General features: G+C 36.0%; 1 protein-coding gene across 2 annotated transcripts in view; it reads left to right on the top strand.

Annotated features, from left to right (window-relative positions):
- Nucleotides 1–20751, top strand: part of LOC143021788 (toll-like receptor Tollo) — a 143499-nt gene that overhangs the window by 90596 nt on the left and 32152 nt on the right. For both annotated transcript variants that reach the window (XM_076179517.1, XM_076179518.1), the window contains exon 2: nucleotides 14891–15105. The gene's annotated coding sequence lies outside the window, so the exon portion shown is untranslated. The remainder of the gene's footprint in view (nucleotides 1–14890; nucleotides 15106–20751) is intronic.

Genomic DNA, 20751 nt, shown 5'->3' with positions numbered 1-20751 from the left:
CGACATAACACATCCCAGACGATGTCCTACCTTTACCTCAAACCATTCACTCTCTTCATTTCTAATCCTAACACAACCTCTACTACTGTCGTAAAAACTCTTGACTGCTCTTAACAGCTTTCCTCCTATCCCAAATATCTGCAAAACCTTCCACTTTCACTTCATCTTTCCCTATTTCTCCTCCATTTTCCTCACACATCACTCTCATTTTCTTAGCGCTTCCCTTTGCAATTACCTTTCACTTCCTATCCTCCTTCACATTTAGAAACTCCATACATACTCTTCCACCTTACTCTCACTGCCTTCTCTTCTATTATCATCTCTCCATCTGCACCTTTTACCTTTTCTTCTCTACTTGATTCACCTTCTCTTCCGCTCTTAATTTCTTTCCAATTTTGTTATTACTTTCTAAAGTTTCTGTCATATTCTTACCCTATTTCATATCTGCTCTCCTCTTTTGCCTCCTTTATCATATGCTTTACTTTTCTTCTCTTTACTTTGTACCTCTCATATGATTCCCTCGTCCTAATTTGTAGCCAATCTATGAGAGCCTGTTTCTTCTCTTCCACATCCTTCTTTGCTTCCTCATCCCACCACTCACTACCCTTCCTTCTATTTCCCCCATCCCTCTTGTTCCACACACCATCTTTGCACATCTTGTGACTCCCTCCTTGAACCATCCCCATTCCTATTCCATTCCTAGTTCTACTCTATCCTTTACTCCCTCCCACTCCTCTCTCAGCTTCTTCTTATAATCCTTTTCCTTTTCTTTCTCATCTAAGTAGTTCACTCTAAGTACCTCCCTACCTTCTGTCCTTTTTCCACTCTCAACTTACCTTTCACCCACCAACAGATGATCTGATATTCCCCCACTCTCTCCCACTAGAACATGTATAACCTTAACTCTTCCTACCATACTCCTGGTGACCACTATATACTCCATTAACACTGTCTACAATCCTTCCATCTACCACCCTCTCCCATGTGAACTTATGCTTGACCTTCTTGGTAAAGACTGTGTTTGCTATCATCTACTCTCTTTCGAGACACATCTCCAACATCAACTCTCCACTACGATTTTTCCTGGAACTCCATACTCCCCAATCACTCCGTCTATTTCTTTATTTCCTACCCTAGATTTAATGTCACCCAATACAACTAAATTGGCATTTCTCCCTAATCCCTCTATGCACTTATTTAAGTCTATTAAAAAAGCCTCCCTTTCCTCTACGCTCTTCTCACTACCAGGCCCATACGCACTTACAAAAACCCACATCTTCGTTCCCAGCTTCACCTTCATCCACATTAACCTTGAAGAAACCTCCTTTCACTCCATTACACGCTTACCTACCTCTTCACTTATTAGCATAGTTACCCCTTTTCTCCCTCGTCCTCTCTTCACTCCTGAGAATCTCCCAACTCATCCTTGACTATGCGGTACAGTTTTGGTCTCCGTCCTACAGAATGGACATCAATTCACTAGAATTAGTACAGAGAAGAATGACATAAGACATAAGATAAGATGCTTTTTTGCTACACTTGTCTTAGGTTCACTGCCATGTAACTTGTTTTGTTTCTATGTGTATTTTTGGTACCAATATTTCATTCCAATTATAGTGTATTTTGTTTGGTTCTTATTTTTTGTCTGATTTTTTGTCTGATCGCAATTTAGTTGTTTGTTCATGAAATTTCATTGCGGACATTTGGTCCACCTCCATATCTATCTCTGTCCTGTGTTATGATGCTTTGACGTTAGTGTTACGTATTGATGCTTTTTGCTACTCCTGCTTTATGTTCACAGCCATGTAACCTTTTTATTTTTTTTATTTGTATTTTATCCTATTTTATTTTATTTGGCACCAATATTTCATTTCAATTGTAATGTATTTAATATTGTAAAGAGGTATGCTTTGTACATGTGATTGAAAGGTGAACCTTTCCCAGGTTTACCGCTTTGACAATTCATAGTTTCAATTCACAATCTTGTAACCATTATACCCCCTGAAGACGATTTCTGGAGGGAAATCATACCGTCGGACAAATAAACCTTTCAATTGAGTCTGTTGTTTACAGTTTTCCAATATATATATATATATATATATATATATATATATATATATATATATATATATATATATATATATATTGATAAGTATTTTAGACAAATGATTTGGATGATGGAGAACATAAACACAGGGGAAGGCTCGGAACCCTAAACACTCTAACATTTCGTTCGCGTAGAACTTCTATAGAGAGTGTACGGAAAATTGTAATTGAAGTTTATGTACCAAACTTAATTATCTTTGCGGATACTTGGGAATGTCGTTTTTCTGGCGTGTTCTAGACTTACAATACTAGTTTGTTTAGCTAAACTGATAAACCCTCCTCGATGGTTCGATGAATTATTAGTTGAAATATATGCTGATTCTATAATTCTTCTAGTGAATTTATCAAAACCTTTATGTAACACTTCAGCTCCTCTCCAGTTTGGCAAATGATTTATTTTTTCCGCATGAACTACTAAAGAATTAGATGTCCTATGTGCTTTTATGTCGTTTTTATGTTCATAAATTCTTTTTTCTAATCCCCTTGGTGACTCGCCATAATATGCCACTGAGCAACTATTGCACGGGATTTTGTATACGACGCTGTTTTTGGAATTGGTTCTCTTTTCGGAAGTCTTTATCAAATCACCTATCCTCTTATTAGTTATTTTAGCTATGTTTATACCTGTTTTTGTTAAATGTTTGTCTATTATTGGTGACGTTTCTGAGCCAGGTACTGATACAAATTTGGTATTATTTTTATCATTTCTCTCTTTCTTTCCACGATTATAAATATCTATTGCTTTTCTTTTTGTTCTCCTCAACATTCCCTCTGGATATTCAAGTTTGTCAAAGGTTTTCATAATATAATCAAATTCGTTTTCTAGGTATTCTTTGCTACAGATTCGTAGTGCCCTCAGAAGAATTGTAGAATCAGCATATATTTCAACTAATAATTCATCGAACCATCTAGGAGGGTTTATCAATTTAGCTAAACAAACTAGTATTTTGATTCTAGAACACGCCAGAAAAACGACCTTTCCCAAGTATCCGCAAAGATAATTAAGTTTGGTACATAAACATCAATTACAATTTTCCGTACACTCTCTGAAGAACTTGTACGCGAACGAAACGTTAGGGTTCCGAGCCTTCCCCTGCGTTTATGTTCTCCATCATCCAAATCATATATACATATATATATATATATATATATATATATATATATATATATATATATATATACATATATATATACATATATATGTATGTATATATATATGTATATATATATATATATATATACATATGTATGTATATATATGTATATATATAATGTATATATTTATATATATACACATTTATATATATATATATATACAGTATATATATATGAATATATATATATATATATGTATATATACTGTATATATTTATATAAATATATATATATATATATATATATACATATTCATATATATGAATATATATATACATATATATATATATATATATATATATATGTGTGTGTGTGTGTGTGTGTGTGTGTGTGTGTGTGTGTGTGTGTGTGTGTGTGTGTGTGTGTGTGTGTGTGTGTGTGTGTGTGTGTGTGTGTGTGTGTGTGTGTATGTGTGTGTGTGTGTGTGTGTGTGTGTGTGTGTGTGTGTGTGTGTGTGTGTGTGTGTGTGTGTGTGTGTGTGTGTGTGTGCGTGTGTGTGTGTATTCATGTAAATATATATATGTCTATATACATATATATATATATATATATATATATATATATATATATTCAACCACAATTTACTTTTAACTCCATGCCTTCGTAGTCAAGACTGACGAGGAGCTCGAAGGAAGCATAAGTTGGAAATTGAAATGTGATCGAGCCGAGGACTCGAACTCAGCTCGGATGTGACAAAGCGTGAATTAGCCAATAGCGCAATGGGTTAAGTCACCATCGCTTTGTCACGTCCGAGCTGAGTTCGAGTCCTCGGCTTGACCACGTTTCAATTTTCAACATATGTTTCCCTCGAGTTCCTCGTCATTCTCGACTGCGATGGAATGGAATTAAAAGTGAATTGTGGTTGAAAAGATGTTAATCTGTTTACTGGGAACAATTGATTATACATATATATATATATATATATATATATATATATATATATATATATATTTATATATATATATATGTATATATATATATATATATGTGTGTGTGTGTGTGTGTGTGTGTGTGTGTGTGTGTGTGTGTGTGTGTGTGTGTGTGTGTGTGTGTGTGTGTGTGTGTGTGTGTGTGTATTATAAATATATATATATATATATATATATATATATATATGTATATGTATGTATGTATATATACAACCATAATGCACTTTAATTCTAAGGCATCAACATCGAGAGACCCAATGGAGGCCGACATGCAGAAATTTAAATGCGATAATGCCAAGGACTCGAACCGGGCAATCACATGGCAAGTGCTGTAGTGACTTACCAACTACGCTATTAAGAGAATTATAAGTTAAGCGCAACTTTTCTTTTTTATTTGTATGCTTGAGTTGCATACACATACTCGAAATTTTGCGCTCAACCCATCTCCACTATGATAGTACAATTAAGAACATAAGAACATAAGAATAAAGGAGACTGCAAGAGACCACAAGGCCTACACTAGGCAGGTCCGAATCCATCACCACCGGTCGTCCCCATCCATAAAGTTGTCTAATCGTTTTTTAAAACAGCTGATATTTTCAGCGCTTACTTCATGGTTAATAAGTTTATTCCATTCATCAACCACCCTATTAGTAAACCAATTCTTGCCTATTTCCTTCTTAAACCTAAATTTGTCCAGTTTATGCCCATTACTGCGAGTCCTGCCCTATTGTTTTAATATGATGATCTTGTTTGCATCACTCTTGTTTTAGCCTTTGATCCACTTCAACACTTCTATTAGATCACCCCGCACTCTGCGTCTTTCCAGAGAGTGTAAGTTTAGGTGCCTAAGCCTCTCTTCGTAAGGCAAATTTCCGAGTCCTTGTATCATTTTGGTCATTCTTCTCTGTACTGATTCTAGTGAATTTATGTCCATTCTGTAGGACGGAGACCAAAACTGTACCGCATAGTCAAGGATGGGTCTAACTATCACTAGAGTTTAATAATTACCTCTGCATTTTTATTCGTTACCGTCCTAGCAATGAAATCTAATGCACTGTTTGCTTTATTTCTGGCGCTAATGCACTGCTTCTTGGGTTTAAGGTCCGGATTCACCAGAACTCCCAAGTCTCTCTCGCACTCAGATTTTTCTAAAAACGTGTTATCTAAGATGTATCTATTTTCGGGGTTGTGTAGCCCTACGTTTAACACGCTACACTTAGAGGTATTGAAGTTCATTTGCCATTTCACCGACCATGTTAACAGTTTATTAAGATCATCCTGCAGAATCTGGGCGTCGTCTCCTGACCTAATTAGGCGTCCTATTTTAGTATCGTCCGCAAACTTACTAACATCACTATTTATCCCATCGTCTAGGTCGTTTAGGTACATAAGGAACAATAAGGGACCCAAAACCGAGCCCTGGGGGATCCCACTAGTAACATTGCCCCACCTAGATTTTATTCCATTTATGGTGACCCGCTGTTTTCTGTTACTAATCCAAGCTCTAATCCATTCTAACACTTTTCCTCCTATGCCATGGGCTTTGATTTTATTTAGTAGTCTCTGGTGAGGCACCTTGTCGAACGCTTTGCTAAAGTCAAGGTAAATAACATCATAATTTCCATTGTTATCTGACGCCTTATATACTTTAGTGTAAAAGGATGGAAGAGTAGTCACACATGACTTACTCTTGGAGAAACCATGCTGTGAATCACGAATTAAATTATGCCCTTCGATGTGTTCTATGAGTCTATTTACTATTATTGATTCAAGCATTTTTCCTATAACAGATGTCAAACTGATTGGCCTGTAGTTGCATACAGACGATCTATCTCCCTTCTTAAAAACAGGAACAACGTTTGCCTGCCTCCAAGCGGTTGGCACAAAACCAATGTCTACCGATTTATTGAATATTTCAGTTAACTGGTCGCAGATTTCAAATTTACACTCCTTAAGCATTCTTGGAAAAATTTCATCTGGACCCGGAGATTTTGTAGCTTTAAGTCTGTCAATCTGCTTGAATACTTCTTCTTTACTAATGCTGATATTAGATAGACTACTTTCTTCATCCCCTCGATGAAGCATAATAACGCGGGAAAGTATTTGTACAACACTGAATGTGTCCCAATGATTTGAGATGCAATTTAACCACCACAATGCAATTTAATTCTAAGCCATCAACATCGAGAGACCCAATGGAGGCCGACATGCAGAAATTTAAATGCGGTACTGCCAAGGACTCGAACCAGGCAATCACATGATAAGTGCTGTAGTGACTTACCAACTACGATATTAAGAGAGATATCAGTTGAGCGCAACTTTTCTTATATATTTGTATGCTCGAGTTACATACACATACACGAAATTTTGCGCTCAACCCATCTCCACTATGATAGTATAATTGGAATTACACGAACGCTGGAAAGTATTTGTACAACACTGAATGGGTCCCAGTGATTAGAGATACATTTTAACAACCACAATGCATTTTAATTCTAAGCCATCAACATCGGGAGACCCAATGGAGGCCGACATGCAGAAATTGAAATGCGGTACTGCCAAGGACTTGAACCAGGCAATCACATGACAAGTGCTGTAGTGACTTACCAACTACGCTATCAAGAGAGATATAAGTTGAGCGAAACTTTTCTTATGTATTTGTATGCTCGAGTTACATACACATACACGAAATTTTGCGCTCAACTCATCTCCACTATGATAGTATAATTGGAAGTATACGAACGCTGGAAAGTATTTGTACAACACTGAATGGGTCCCAGTGATTAGAGATACATTTTAACAACCACAATGCATTTTAATTCTAAGCCATCAACATCGGGAGACCCAATGGAGGCCTCCATTGGGTCTCCCGATTAATAGCGCACCCCACAGGTTAGCTAAATGTTTGGCCAAACCACTAACTAAAGCTCTAGGTTCGATCAGTGATGCACATTTACGTAATTCTTCAGATTTAATTTCCAAACTCAAAAACATTGATTTCAGCAACAAGAAATTAGCCAGCTTTGATGTAACATCATTATATACACGCGTTGCAATAGATGACGCATTTATAGAGGTGAAAAATGTAGTGAATAAGTTAATTAATAAAGATTTGCCTCTACCAAAGACAGACTACATAGAACTCGTTTCACTTTGCGTAGGTTTTGGAGCGTTTATTTTTAATGATGTTGAATATTCTCAGCATTCTGTTCTAGCAATGGGGAGCCCGATTTCTGCAGTATTAGCAAACTTATTTTATATATGGAGATGTTAGAATCAGAAAATTACATACAAATTATGGGTAGGAACAGCAAATGGATGAGATATGTAGATGACATTTTAGTAGTAATACCTAAATGGACAAATACCGACAACAAGTTAAAAAGGTTAAACAGCGTAAAGAAAAAACATACAATTCATAGTTAAAATGGAACAGGATAGCAAATTACCTTTTTTAGATACTATCATTCACAGAAAAGGAAAAAAAAATTCAAATTCTCGATATATAGAAAGCCCACAAATAAAGAAGATTATATACACTATTTTTCAGGTCATAGTGAGAGAACAAAATCAGGTGCAGTAATAGGTTTCTTTTTAAGAGCTTTTAGAATATGTGATGAAGAATTTCTGACAGAAGTAGAACATATTATGAAAACATTCATTAAACTTAAATATCCTGAAGGGTTGTTATATAAACTAAAAAAGAAAGCGAAGCTAATAAGTGACAAAAATAAAAATGGAAATAACGAAGTTGTTGAGAGAAAAACACGTTATATAACTGTACCAAACACCAACATAAGTCCAATCCTTGATGCATTCTTTTTGAAAGCGGGCATAAAGATTGCAAGGACAAAAGGCCATAAGATCAGCCAGATCATTAAACATAAAAACACTAACGCGACGAATGAAAATAGTGTGGTTTATAAAATTCCGTGTAAAGGTTGCCCTTCAGCATACTATGGAAATTCTGGTCGAGGACTTAAGAAAAGGATAGTTGAACATAAAAATGATGTAAAAACGCACCAAACTATTTCTATTGTTAGCCACATTGAAGAAAAAGATCATATCCCTGACTGGAACAATGCGGTTGTTCTTAATTAAGGTTATACAAAAAGGTTGAGAAAAACAATTGAAGCTGCTTATATTAATATCTCGGCTCTGAAATTAAATTTAGCTGTGCAACCTACCATTCTATGGTCACTACCTATGTTGACTATATTTATCACCGTAACATTGTTAACGCTTTTGCTCTCATCTCCTAATATGAAGTCTATTTCGTTCTTTGTTGTTCCATTTGGACTTCTCCACGTCCATTTACGACCTACACGCTTTTGGAAGAAAGTCTTCATTATCCTCATGTTGTAGCTCTCTGCAAAATTGACTAACATCTCGCCTCTGTCATTTCTTACACCGACTCCAAACTTACCAACGCACATCTCATTACCCATCTTCTTCCCCACTTTAGCATTAAAGTCGCCTATTACCAACGTGTACCTACTTTTTTCTTGAACCATTAACCTGACTTAAATTATCATAGAACGACTCAATTTCATCGTTTGAGCTATGAAGTTGGTGCATGAACCTGAACTATTTTTTTAGTGTACCTTTTACACAGCCTAATCACAATCCAAGGTACCCTGTCTGACGAACTACTGAATTTGACTACGTTACCAGCAACCTCTCGGTTTATCAAGAATCCTACTCCACTAGATCTTTTTTGTCATTACCTCTATAGTAGAACAGGAAGTGACCATCTTGTAATTGTAACAGCTTTTCTTCCACTCTTCGGGCTTTGCTCAGTCCTACGATGTCCCACTTGATATTGTCTAGTTCTTCCATTAAACTCTCCAGCCTGTGATCTTCTGAGAGACTTCTTACGTTGTAAGTATAGATCTTCATTTTCTTCATGTTGCTTAATGTCTAAGACTTGGATCTGCTAGGACAGTGCTTACTCACATTTGGTGGCACACTGCCCGTAAGCACACGAGGCAATGCGGATGCTCCCAAAATACACTAATATATACATGTATGAATATATATATATATATATATATATATATATGTATATATATATATAGATATACATAAATATATATATATGTATATATATATATATATGTATATATATATATATATATATATATATATATATATATATAAACATATATGGGAAAGGTGGAGGGGGAAACACGGGTCTTTATCTGATTATCGAGTTTATTCCTGACCGGTTTCGCTTACAATAGCTATTGTAAGCGAAACTAATTTGTCCCAATGTCTCTACATATATATATATGTTTTGTGTGTGTGCATGTATATATATATATATATATTTATATATATGTATATATATATATATGTGTGTGTGTGTGTGTGTGTGTGTGTGTGTGTGTGTGTGTGTGTGTGTGTGTGTGTGTGTGTGTGTGTGTGTGTGTGTGTCTGTGTGTGTGTGTGTGTGTGGATATATATATTTATGTATATATATATATTTATGTATATATATATATATATGTATATATATATGTATATATATATATATATACATATATATACATATATACAATTAGGATGGCAAAATGAAATCTAAACTCTGCTTTTCGTTGATGGAAGGACGTTTGCAAGCAATGGAGACGGCTTCAGCAATCTGAAGCGTTCTGAAGTCGTCTTCATAGTGGTTGATTTCAGTTTGATCTATGAGACTTTTTAAGAGTGTTTTTTTTTTTATCGTTATACACAAGAAAACGATGCGGATGGCAAAATGAAATCTACATTCTGCTATAGGTTGATGGAAGGACGTTGCCAAATGATGGAAACGGCTTCAGTAATCTTAAGCGTTCTGAAATCGTTTTCATGGTGGATGATTTCAGTTTGATCTACTAGACTCTGTAAGGGTGTTTTCTTACCGTTATACACAAGAACACGATAAGAAACCACCCTTACATAGTCTCATAGATCAAACTTAAATTATCCACCATGTAGACGACTTCAGAACGCCTCAGATTGTTGAAGTAGTTTCCATCACTCGCCAAAGTCCTTCCATCAACATACAGCAGAGCGTAGATTTCATTTTGCCATCTGCACGCCCACATGAGAGATATACTCGATTACAAAACAGCATAGACCCAACAATTCACCATTCAACCAATCAGTACTAGAGACGGGTCACTAAGTCTTCCGCCAGAGCGCTTTGGGGTCCCGAACAGCTATCGGGTTGAAATGGCCTACCTGCTAGCCAATCAACATCGAGCCACACCCATGCTCGGTTGGCCTGATCCCGTGTTCAAATATAAATACCCTTACCTGGATAACTTTCCTCACTATTCTACTAACCTCTAGTGAAGAAACAATCTGCCGTTTACATCCTGAAGAAGCCTCAGATCGAGGCGAAAAACTCTGAGTTTCGGTGCATGTTACTCAACTGTTTCCTTTGTTACTAGAAGATAATTATGCAAGTCAGCTATCCTACTCATCAAAGAGAAATAAATAATTTCATTCAGTCCCTCTCTACAAGTAACAAGATCTTTCAAAAGATCAAGAATTCCTATTTCAAAATCATCAAAGCATCCAGTGCAGTTGATTTTGTGTGTGTGTGTGTGTGTGTGTGTGTGTGTGTGTGTGTGTGTGTGTGTGTGTGTGTGTGTGTGTGTGTGTGTGTGTGTGTGTGTGTAGATATATGCACAGAAACATATATACATATATACATATGTAGATACATTCACATACACACATATACATATATACACATATACATATATACATATATTGATGTATACATATATATGTTACAGTGAATCTGTAAAATCATGGAATATATATATTCCCTGATATTTTCAGGGAATGTGTATAATGTCTGATTCACTCGGGGAATATGTATATTCCCTAAAATTTTCAGGGTATACACATATTCCCTGAAATTTGGACCTTATTATTATACAGATTCCCTGAATCATATTTAGAATGACAGAGCAAAGGAAAAAATGAATAAACACATGGCAGAAAAGAATGTAGAAAGTGAGGTAGAAGACGGGTGTTACATTTCATGGGTTAGGTGTTCATAAAACAATATAATGAGCAAGCGAGTTGTCTAAGTTCGCCTTCCATCTTGTGTAGGTAATAAAATTCTTAATTGTAAACAATTGCCGGAGGCTCGAGTGAATTGCTGACATAAAATTCCTTGTAACCGAAGTGAGATATGCAAACATTCGAGATGATTTAAGTAAAAATATTGTCATATAGACTTGTAACAACGAATCTGATTGGTGAAACGGTGGAGGAGAAATTTTAATCTGTTCACAATTGTAAGATTACGCACTTTGGGGAGGACCTTAAATATAAAGTTAAAGATCATTGAACTAAAGAAATTACTACGTCACTACAAAGTTCACGTAGGATCTTGCATACGTTCTCTCTGGGTATTCCTTTGGAGTGCGCTGCATAAGAATTAACGGAAGAACGATACAGAAGGGAAAACTCTATAGTTAATTCTCCTAGACAGAAAATTATAACTAAGAGGAAGTGAGTTGATATATCTATAAGTGAGGACCATAAGGACGACAAAATTCGACAGGACTAACAGTGGAGAAGTGATGAAAGTGGCAAATGGTGGACGACAGTTACGGCAGCCAGGGCTACAACGCACAAAATAAATGCCTCCGAAGAATAGTGCATGCAACCAAACGAAGGGAAATAAAACGTCTCCGAAGAAATTACGCAGCACACGCAACTCAACGTACGCTACTAAAGAAGACTACACCTAAAGAATTTATTGCAAGAAACGTGCTTACACACCACTCTTTTGTCGTCTCTAAGTGCCATCTTTCGTTCTTTTACTTTCGTATTGTAGGTCTTTAACTTTCCACCTTCCTTTCACCACTGTTTTCATTACGTATTATAGTCACTCACAATTTTAGTAGGAAAGCCCTGAGCTTCCGATCATCCGACTTAGTCAAGTTCCACTTAGTATTAACCCATGTATAGGAGAGGGGAATTGAACGGAGCTTAATTTTTCTTTCTTTTCTTCCTGAATATCACCACACTTAGTTTTTAAGTTACACCAAGGGACTCGCGTCGGAATTCTCAATTTGGGTATTAGGTCAGTTCTGCAATGACGTCATGATTTCTTTAGTCCAATTATCTTTAATTTTAGATCTAAGAACCTCCCCTAAGGGCGTGATCTTACAATTGTGGACCAAATGAATTTTCTCCTATCAGAATGACTGTTATAAGTCCGCATGCAATACTGCTTACTCAAGCAATCTCGAATTCATTGCACACTGGCATAGTATACCTATTGTTACATCACCATAAAAATGAACATTATACAGCAATGAAATCGTGTCCTCGGCAACTGTTTGTAAACATTAGACAGAGAGCGAGATTGTGCAACTCCTTTGCTTCCGAACTGTTGTTTACCAAATACCCAACTCATAAAAAAGAAATTCTCGGCACCTGCCGCTCTATGTACCTCATTTGTCTACCTATATCTACGAGCCTCATATACGAGCCCCTTACAGGGCTCAGTAGCTACCACTTTGTCGTCCCGACCAATCACTTTCTACTACCCTCTTACAGGGCTTGGCACATAATTAGTATTAAGGGAGTTAGCATGTCATACAAGTAACTATTAAAACTATTTCTGCATAAACTGGCTAAACAAGGTTAAAAGAAATATCCTTCAATGGGTGTTATCATCAACTTAACCCAAAACATATACCACACATAACAAAAAATAATTAACCCTTCTAAAATGCACAGATGTCTGTAACACCAAATATATACTGACTTAAAAGATACAAAATAAAACAATTATAATACAGATGTCATGATTTACCAATAACAAACCTAGGAAAAGATGTCAAATAGTATTTAGTGTCTTCCTCATTCTTATTGTGAAATTTGATTAAGAACAGCAACAATGAAAATAAGACATCGTTAGAAAAGTTGGTTGTGTTTGATCTCAATGGAAGATTTGTCAGTATTAAAGATGTTAGTATAGTAGTCTCTGCATAATTTCACATTTATTTCACACTTATCAGAAACTGAGATAGCATATTCAACTGACTTCAACTTTCTGTCTAAGACATGCTAGTGAAGCTACATAACAATTTTCAATGTTTCACAGAGCACCACAAGAAAATATTTTTCGATAATTATTGGCGTTGTTTTATATATTGGCAATGATCCAAGTATTTATGATTGACAAAGTCTCCAGGAAGCACATCTGCCCGATACACCAAAGGTCCTAGTAGTTCAGGTCTACCATCTCAGGCATGCACCATACATATCAATAATATCAATCTCATCTGTAAAAAGTATTTGGATTAATACTCAACTCACACATGATACTATAAATCATACTCCCTATACTCCTCTGTACTCAATGTCTATTTTACTACACTAATACACTGTTTTACAATCCTCAGTATCATTCTATCATCATCATCATCATCATCATCATCATCATCATCATCATTATCATCATCAAATTCTATCCTAGTTCTTTTTAAATAAGCTGCATGTGTAATTGACTCCTCCCTAGTTTGCAAGTGTAAAATATTGTATTTATTCCCACCTGCAAAGTCAATTACCCTATATGGACCTGAGTACCTTGGTGAAAGTTTATTATGGATTGAATGTAATTTAATCATGTCCAAATCTCCTATTTGTAATTCTATTTTATAAGCTATTTTATATTGTTGCTTCTTCATTTATTGTATATACTCTTTCATTTGTTCCCTAACTCTTTGATGTATAGCTTAAAATATATGCATCCTATTTGAGATGCAATCATCTATATCATACACAAGCTTTTGTTCTGCAATGAAGATTTAATATGGGAGAATTTTGTCTTCCCCAAAAATAAATAAACGGGGATGTTTCTTCTGTAGCTGTATTAATTTGGTTATTTAGGGTACATTTAACACAAGGAATCCAACTATCCCAAGTTATACTATGTGGGCTTAACAAACCTTTAAGGCATGAAATAATTTTCTTATTTAACCTCTCTACAACTTCATTGCTTTGAGGATCGTTGACTGGTACGTTTACTTTATGAATCTTAAATAACCTGCATAATTCTCCTGAGATTTTGTTATTAACTTTAGTACCATTGTCTGAAACTAAGATCTTAGGAGTAGTGAAATTACAGATTATCTGATCATAGATTAATGAAGCAATGGTTTAAACTCTCTTATTTGGAATGGGTTGTAAAATACAAAATATTGAAATATAATCAATGGCAACAAATACATATTCATATCCATTTTCTGGCATAGGTAACTCCAGTGTATCTAAGTGAACTCTTTCACACGGTTTCTGCGGGACGGGATATGATAGTATAGGACCAGGTTTAGATGTATTTCCTTTCATCTTAGCACATTAAAAAAAGAATGATATAGTCATACATTTCTTTCTTCATACGTGTTCAAAATTATTTAAGTTGTGCTTGTTTTGTCCTTTCCTGGATGTGAATTACAATCACTATCATGAAATAATTTCAATACCTCTTGTACAAGAGTTTGTGGAATTACCAAGTGATTTGTAAACAATAGACAGAGAGCGAGATTGTGCAACTCCTTCGCCTAATAAATGTTGTTTACCAGACACCCATCTCATAAAAAAATAAATTCCCGCCACCTACCGCTCTGTGTACCTCATTTGTCTACCTATATCTACGAGCCTTATATACGAGGTTCTTACAGAATTGGTGCAACATAGAATTCATCGCACACACTACAAGCAACATACTGGACCATGCAGTGCACGGAAATCCCCATGCTGGTACGAGAGCAAGCTAGTGAAGGAGAGGGACGATTACAAGGACAAAGTTGATGTGTTACTGAGGTGCGCGTCCGTACATGTGAGGAACGACTACAAGGGAAGCAGTCGATTCAAATCGACATTATCAACGGAGAAGGTATGGCCACGGAAGTTCTCCGTCATGAGGTTATTACATCGCAGTCAAATGTCCCAAAGTTTCCGGGGGGAAGAAAATACAATAGGGGTAAACAGATTCATTAACATAATTGATACACTAATAGTGACAAAAAACATATTAGACGGAAATGAAAAAAAGAGAGAAATATTAAAAGAAAATAAGAGCGTGAGAAGGGTAGGGTTATGCTTATAATAAATTTCCAGCAAATGGGAAATATAAAGAAATATGAGGAATATAAGAAATAATTCATTAAACACTTTAAGTCAAAGTGTGATCAGGATCCTATCAGGTTTGTAGTTAGAATGATAGAGACAACAAAAACAAATGAAACAAACATAGAATATTTAGGAAAAATAGACAGATGGTCTAAGAATATAATTTCTGTGTTGAAGGATTCAGATAGTAAATAGGAACACTAGGAGTGATTACAGAAACAGAGGATCTGAACATAAAGTTAGAAGCACTTGAAAGAATGCTAAACTTGAGTGCCATAATTGTAATAAATGGGGGCATAAAGCACCAGAGTGTTAATATGAGACTATGTGTAGGAACTGCAAATATGAGGGTCATGATGAGTATCATTATAGAAACCTACCTTTCTGTTTGTATCACAATAGAGTAGAACATAGAACACAGGATTGTAGAGAGATGCCAAATTTTCGTATTCAACCAGAAACAAAAGGGAAACCTCCAGACACAAAATAAAACAACACTACAGAGCTAACCCTAGAGCAACAAATAGAAATTATAGTGTAGTGGACAGTAATGAGAAAAAAAACACCAACATAAAAAACAATTTCAAACTCACTATAATAATTGGAAGGTCTCATCATTGCGGGTAGCGTATTCAATAGACCTATTCAAATATTTATTGATACGGGATCTAGTAAATGTTATAACCAGCAAAGTTTTAAACCAATTGAAACCAAGAGTGAAAATCTTGGAACTAATCTATTACTCATTGCAAGGAGTAACCGGAAGTCAGCTAAAAACATTAGGTTCGTCTGATTTAGATGTTATTTTGTATAAAGATTTGGCACTTGCACATTCCGGTGATGGTTGTAGAAGAATCTGTTTTCCCAGGAGATTCATTGATAGGATTTACAACTATGAGAAAAGAGGGCATGGTCATATATCTGGCTGAGTTAGGAATTTTAGTGAAATCACAGTTAATCCCATTTTTTAATTAACCAGACTTAGAGCCAGTATCTGTGGAAAAAAAATCTATTGAGATAGATGGGGAAGATAACAATGCTAGATTGGATGGTAGTGGGGCAGAGCTGTCTATTCAAGAACAGATAACACAAAGGAAGAATAAGGCACACATAGTGAACACAACTCAGATGCTCAAAAAATCCCAGAAATCTATTAGAATTCATCAACTCCAAATGAAGCTTTGCTAATTGAGGAAGGTGGTATAATAAAGTCGACATTATCGCATTGCAGAGCAATTATCAGAGTAGGAGTGCAGTTGAAAGGAGTCACTGTAGACTCCGAAATTTTAACTATCCCAGAATCAAATAATATAAAAGGTTTGAAATTGGGCTCGGGGATTTATAAAACACACAAGAACAAGGTAGAAATATTATTGATTAGTACTTTGAATAAAGACATACTCTTAAGAAAAGGTATACAACTAGGTGTTTCAAGTCTGTCCAAGACTGTTTAAAATTTTACACAAGAGTCTGGAGAGGTGGAATCACTAATTTTATACAGTAAATCTGTTAAATTCAGAAGAAACAGGTTTGGGAGAGAAATACAAGAATCAACTATACGTAGCCTACTTGTCCTGAGTTAGATTCTGGTTTAATTGTATTGCTTGTGAAGCACAATGAAGCAATTGCTTTGCCGGGGAATGACTTGGGCATAACTTCTATTCTAAAACATAAGATCAAATTAAAACCAACTCATTCTATTTATATAGCTGCCTACAGATCACTACATTCCAAACTAGCCATTGGAAATAAATTTATCACTGAAATGTAATCACAGGATGTCATAGAACCCAAAGTGAATGGAACATACCATTTATTCTGGTGCCAAAATCAGATGGTATCATGCGTCTAGTTATTGATTATAGGAAATTGAATAAACAGACAATACCTGATCGACTAACGTTACCGTTAATAGCAGATATAATTCGTAGTTTGGGAACCAAAAATTGGTATTTTAGCACTATAGATATCAAATCAGCGTTCTAGAAAATCGAGTTGAACGAAGATCGACGGGATTATACAGCATTTTCTACAACAACGGAGCACTATGCGTTCGTACGAATGCCATTTGGGTTATGTAACAGTCCATTAACTTCTACGAGATTAATTAATACAGTACTAGATGGGTTGTTGGGAACCAATGCCAGTGTATTTCTAGATAATATTTTAATAGTTTCCCAAACAGCAACTGAGCACTTTAAGAAATAAGATTTGGTATTCTCAAGACTAGTTGAAGCAGTGTTGAAAGTGAAACTTGAAAAATGTAAGTTTTTCTTCAGGACAGTGTTATTTATTTGGGACATAAGATAGATAAACATAGACTTAGTACAATTAATTCAAAGATAGATGCAGTTAAGAACTATTCAGTACCGAACAATGTAGAAAAAGAAGTTTCTTGGGGCTGACAAGGTATTCTAGGAAGTTTATTAAGAACATAAAATGAAGGAGACTGCAAGAGACCATAAGGCCTACAGTTGGCAGCTCCATATTCATCACCACCTGTCTGTCAAATTTCTGGACAGTGGAAAGGAGAGGTTGTGGATGTGGAGTTGTGATCATCCTCAAATTTTCGAGGAATGGGTGAGGGAGGATAGCTACAATGGGAGGCGAGGTCCAGAAAATTTGCATCACCGACCGGGACCGCGCTCGCTTCCCTCTGAGCGGCGTGTATAAATTTCGGTACCTGAAAGGGGATGCAGAATGATTCAACTCATTTAGTTAATCACAACCCTAGGCTAATTAAATAAACTAGAAGAAATAAATTAAATAGCATGAATTCCACAGTGAGTACATTTAGAAAACAAGCGACACAACACTTTAATGTTTCCCATTAAATAAACACAATTTGAAGACAAACAGTTAACAATGTAGATATGGATAAGTTGGTATGAAAACACGAGCACGTGAATTTAAGCAAAATGTTGTACATTAAGTAAGCACACTTTGAGAATGCAAATTAGCATGAACCAAGAGCATGTGATTTTAAACAAAATGTTGCAAATTAAGTAAGCATAATTTGAGAATGTAAGTTAACTTGAAACAAGAGCATGTGATTTAAACAAAATGCTGCACATTAAGTAAGCACAAATTGAGAATGTAAGTTAACATGAAACATGAGCATGTGATTTAAATAAAATGTTGCACATTAAGTAAGCACACTTTGAGAATGTAAGTTAGCATGACCCAAGAGCATGTGATTTAGATGAAGTATGACGTATCATGTACCTTTAGTTTACCGGTTCTACCTAACTAACCCTGCACACTAGATTCCTATCTAGAATTCACTCAATCAATACCTCTAGAGCTCTGAGGAGCTCTCCATACAGATCACTCCTTTAAATTTGAAGTCAATAATTAGTGGGCTTCCAATCTTAGAGGATACATTCGATAAAGCTGGATACATGTGGACGTCTCATCATGATGGGTACGGTCGATGGGATCAGACTCATAGTTCATAGGATGATGGCGTCGTAGCTAATTTCCTTTAGGAGACTGAGCGAGTCCATTTCACTCGCCACAGGTACATTACTTCAATTACAAGTTCTTATGTATCCCTTTCACACGAGTTAGGAATGAGATGGAAAGTTCTGATAACCGCTCCATACGGTTGATATGAGTTTCTTCGCGGAATGCCCAAGACATACACTCGACCCTAAGAAGTTTCCTATGGAACTGACGCTGCCCAGAGTTGGGTATGGCGGAAATTCGTGCAATGTTGCCAAATTTCTTAATTTCAAATCATTGCCTCCGAAGGGTACGGAGTATAATGTGTCTACAGGAATTTATTCATCTCTAGTAATCCCTTTGAGACAATCACTAGAGACGAGAGAAAATTATAAATCCTAACTAGCCTAAGCAACTAACCTAATTACTTAACTTACATGAGAGGTGGCAGAAGCGCAGGTATTGAAATTTCAAATCGTTGAAACAAATTTGCAAGGTAATGCTTAGTTGAAATGTTAATTTGTACCTAAGACACCAAATTATAATTACATGGCGAAACAATAAATTCACAAGGTTGATATACTCCATGTTCAATCATTAAACATTCGTGGCATCTCTGTATTTCGTCATAAATGGGTACCGTGTACAAAGGGCGGGAAATTCCTATGAATAGGCAATTCTTTAAACTCGTTAAGGCTCTACAACTAATGGCTAAATTGGTGCAACAGATAATAAGAATAATGGTGAGTAAAATAACAAGTAGTTGATAAAGATTCTAAGAATTCCGGTAATTTCACAGAATAGAGGAAATGACAACTTATAGGAAACGAAGATATAAATGTAAAGCCCACCATGTCGACTAGGTCCTTGAACAAAAGTATTTGCAAACTATGGTTTGAAAACAGACTTAAAATTGGGAAAATGGACGGTGTGTCACAACCCAAAGTTGTGACACTGTCATCCCCATCCATAAAGTTCTCTAATCGTTTCTTAAAACAACTGATAGTTTCAGCGCTTACTACATGGTTACTAAGTTTATTCCATTCGTCGACCACCCTATTAGTAAACCAATTCTTGCCTATTTCCTTCTTAAATCTAAATTTGTCCAGTTTATACCCATTACTGCGAGTCCTGCCCTGTTGTTTTAATATGATGACCTTGCTTGCATCACCCTTGTTAAAGGCTTTGATCCACTTGAACACCTCTATTAGATCACCCCGCACTCTGCGTCTTTCCAGAGAGTGTAAGTTGAGGTGCCTAAGCCTCTCTTCGTAAGGCAAATTTCCGAGTCCATGTATCATTTATGTCATTCTCCTCTGTACTGATTCTAGTGAATTGATGTCCATTCTGTAGGACGGAGACCAAACCTGTACCGCATAGTCAAGGATGGGTCTAACTATCGCTAGATAGTGTTAATTACCTCTGCACTTCTATTCGTTACCGTTCTAGCAATGAAACCTAATGCTCTGTTAGCTTTATTCCTGGCGCTAATGTACTGTTTCCTGGTTTTAAGGTCCGGACTCACCAGAACTCCCAAGTCTCTCTCGCACTCAGTTTTTTAAAAAAACGTGTTATCTAAGATGTATCTATTTTCGGGGTTGTGTAGCCCTACGTTTAACACGCTACACTTAGAGATATTGAAGTTCATTTGCCATTTCACCGACCATGTGAACAATTTAAAATCATCCTGCAGAATCTCTGCGTCGTCTCCTGACCTAATTAGGCGTCCTATTTTAGTGTCATCCGCAAACTTAGTAACATCACTATTTATCCCGTCTACTAAGTCGTTTATGTACATAATGAACAACAAGGGACCCAAAGCCGAGCCCTGGGGGACCCAACTAGTAACATTGCCCCACCTAGATTTTACTCCATTTATGGTGACCCGCTGTTTTCTGTTACTAATCCATTCTATCACTTTTCATCCTATGCCATGAGCTTTGATTTTATTTAGTAGTCTATGGCG

The sequence above is a fragment of the Oratosquilla oratoria genome, chromosome 42 (genome assembly GCF_046742065.1).
Source record: "Oratosquilla oratoria isolate Oo_2021 chromosome 42, ASM4674206v1, whole genome shotgun sequence".
In the NCBI taxonomy this organism is placed as follows: Eukaryota; Metazoa; Arthropoda; class Malacostraca; order Stomatopoda; family Squillidae; genus Oratosquilla; species Oratosquilla oratoria.
This window is presented reverse-complemented; position numbering and strand designations above follow the sequence as displayed.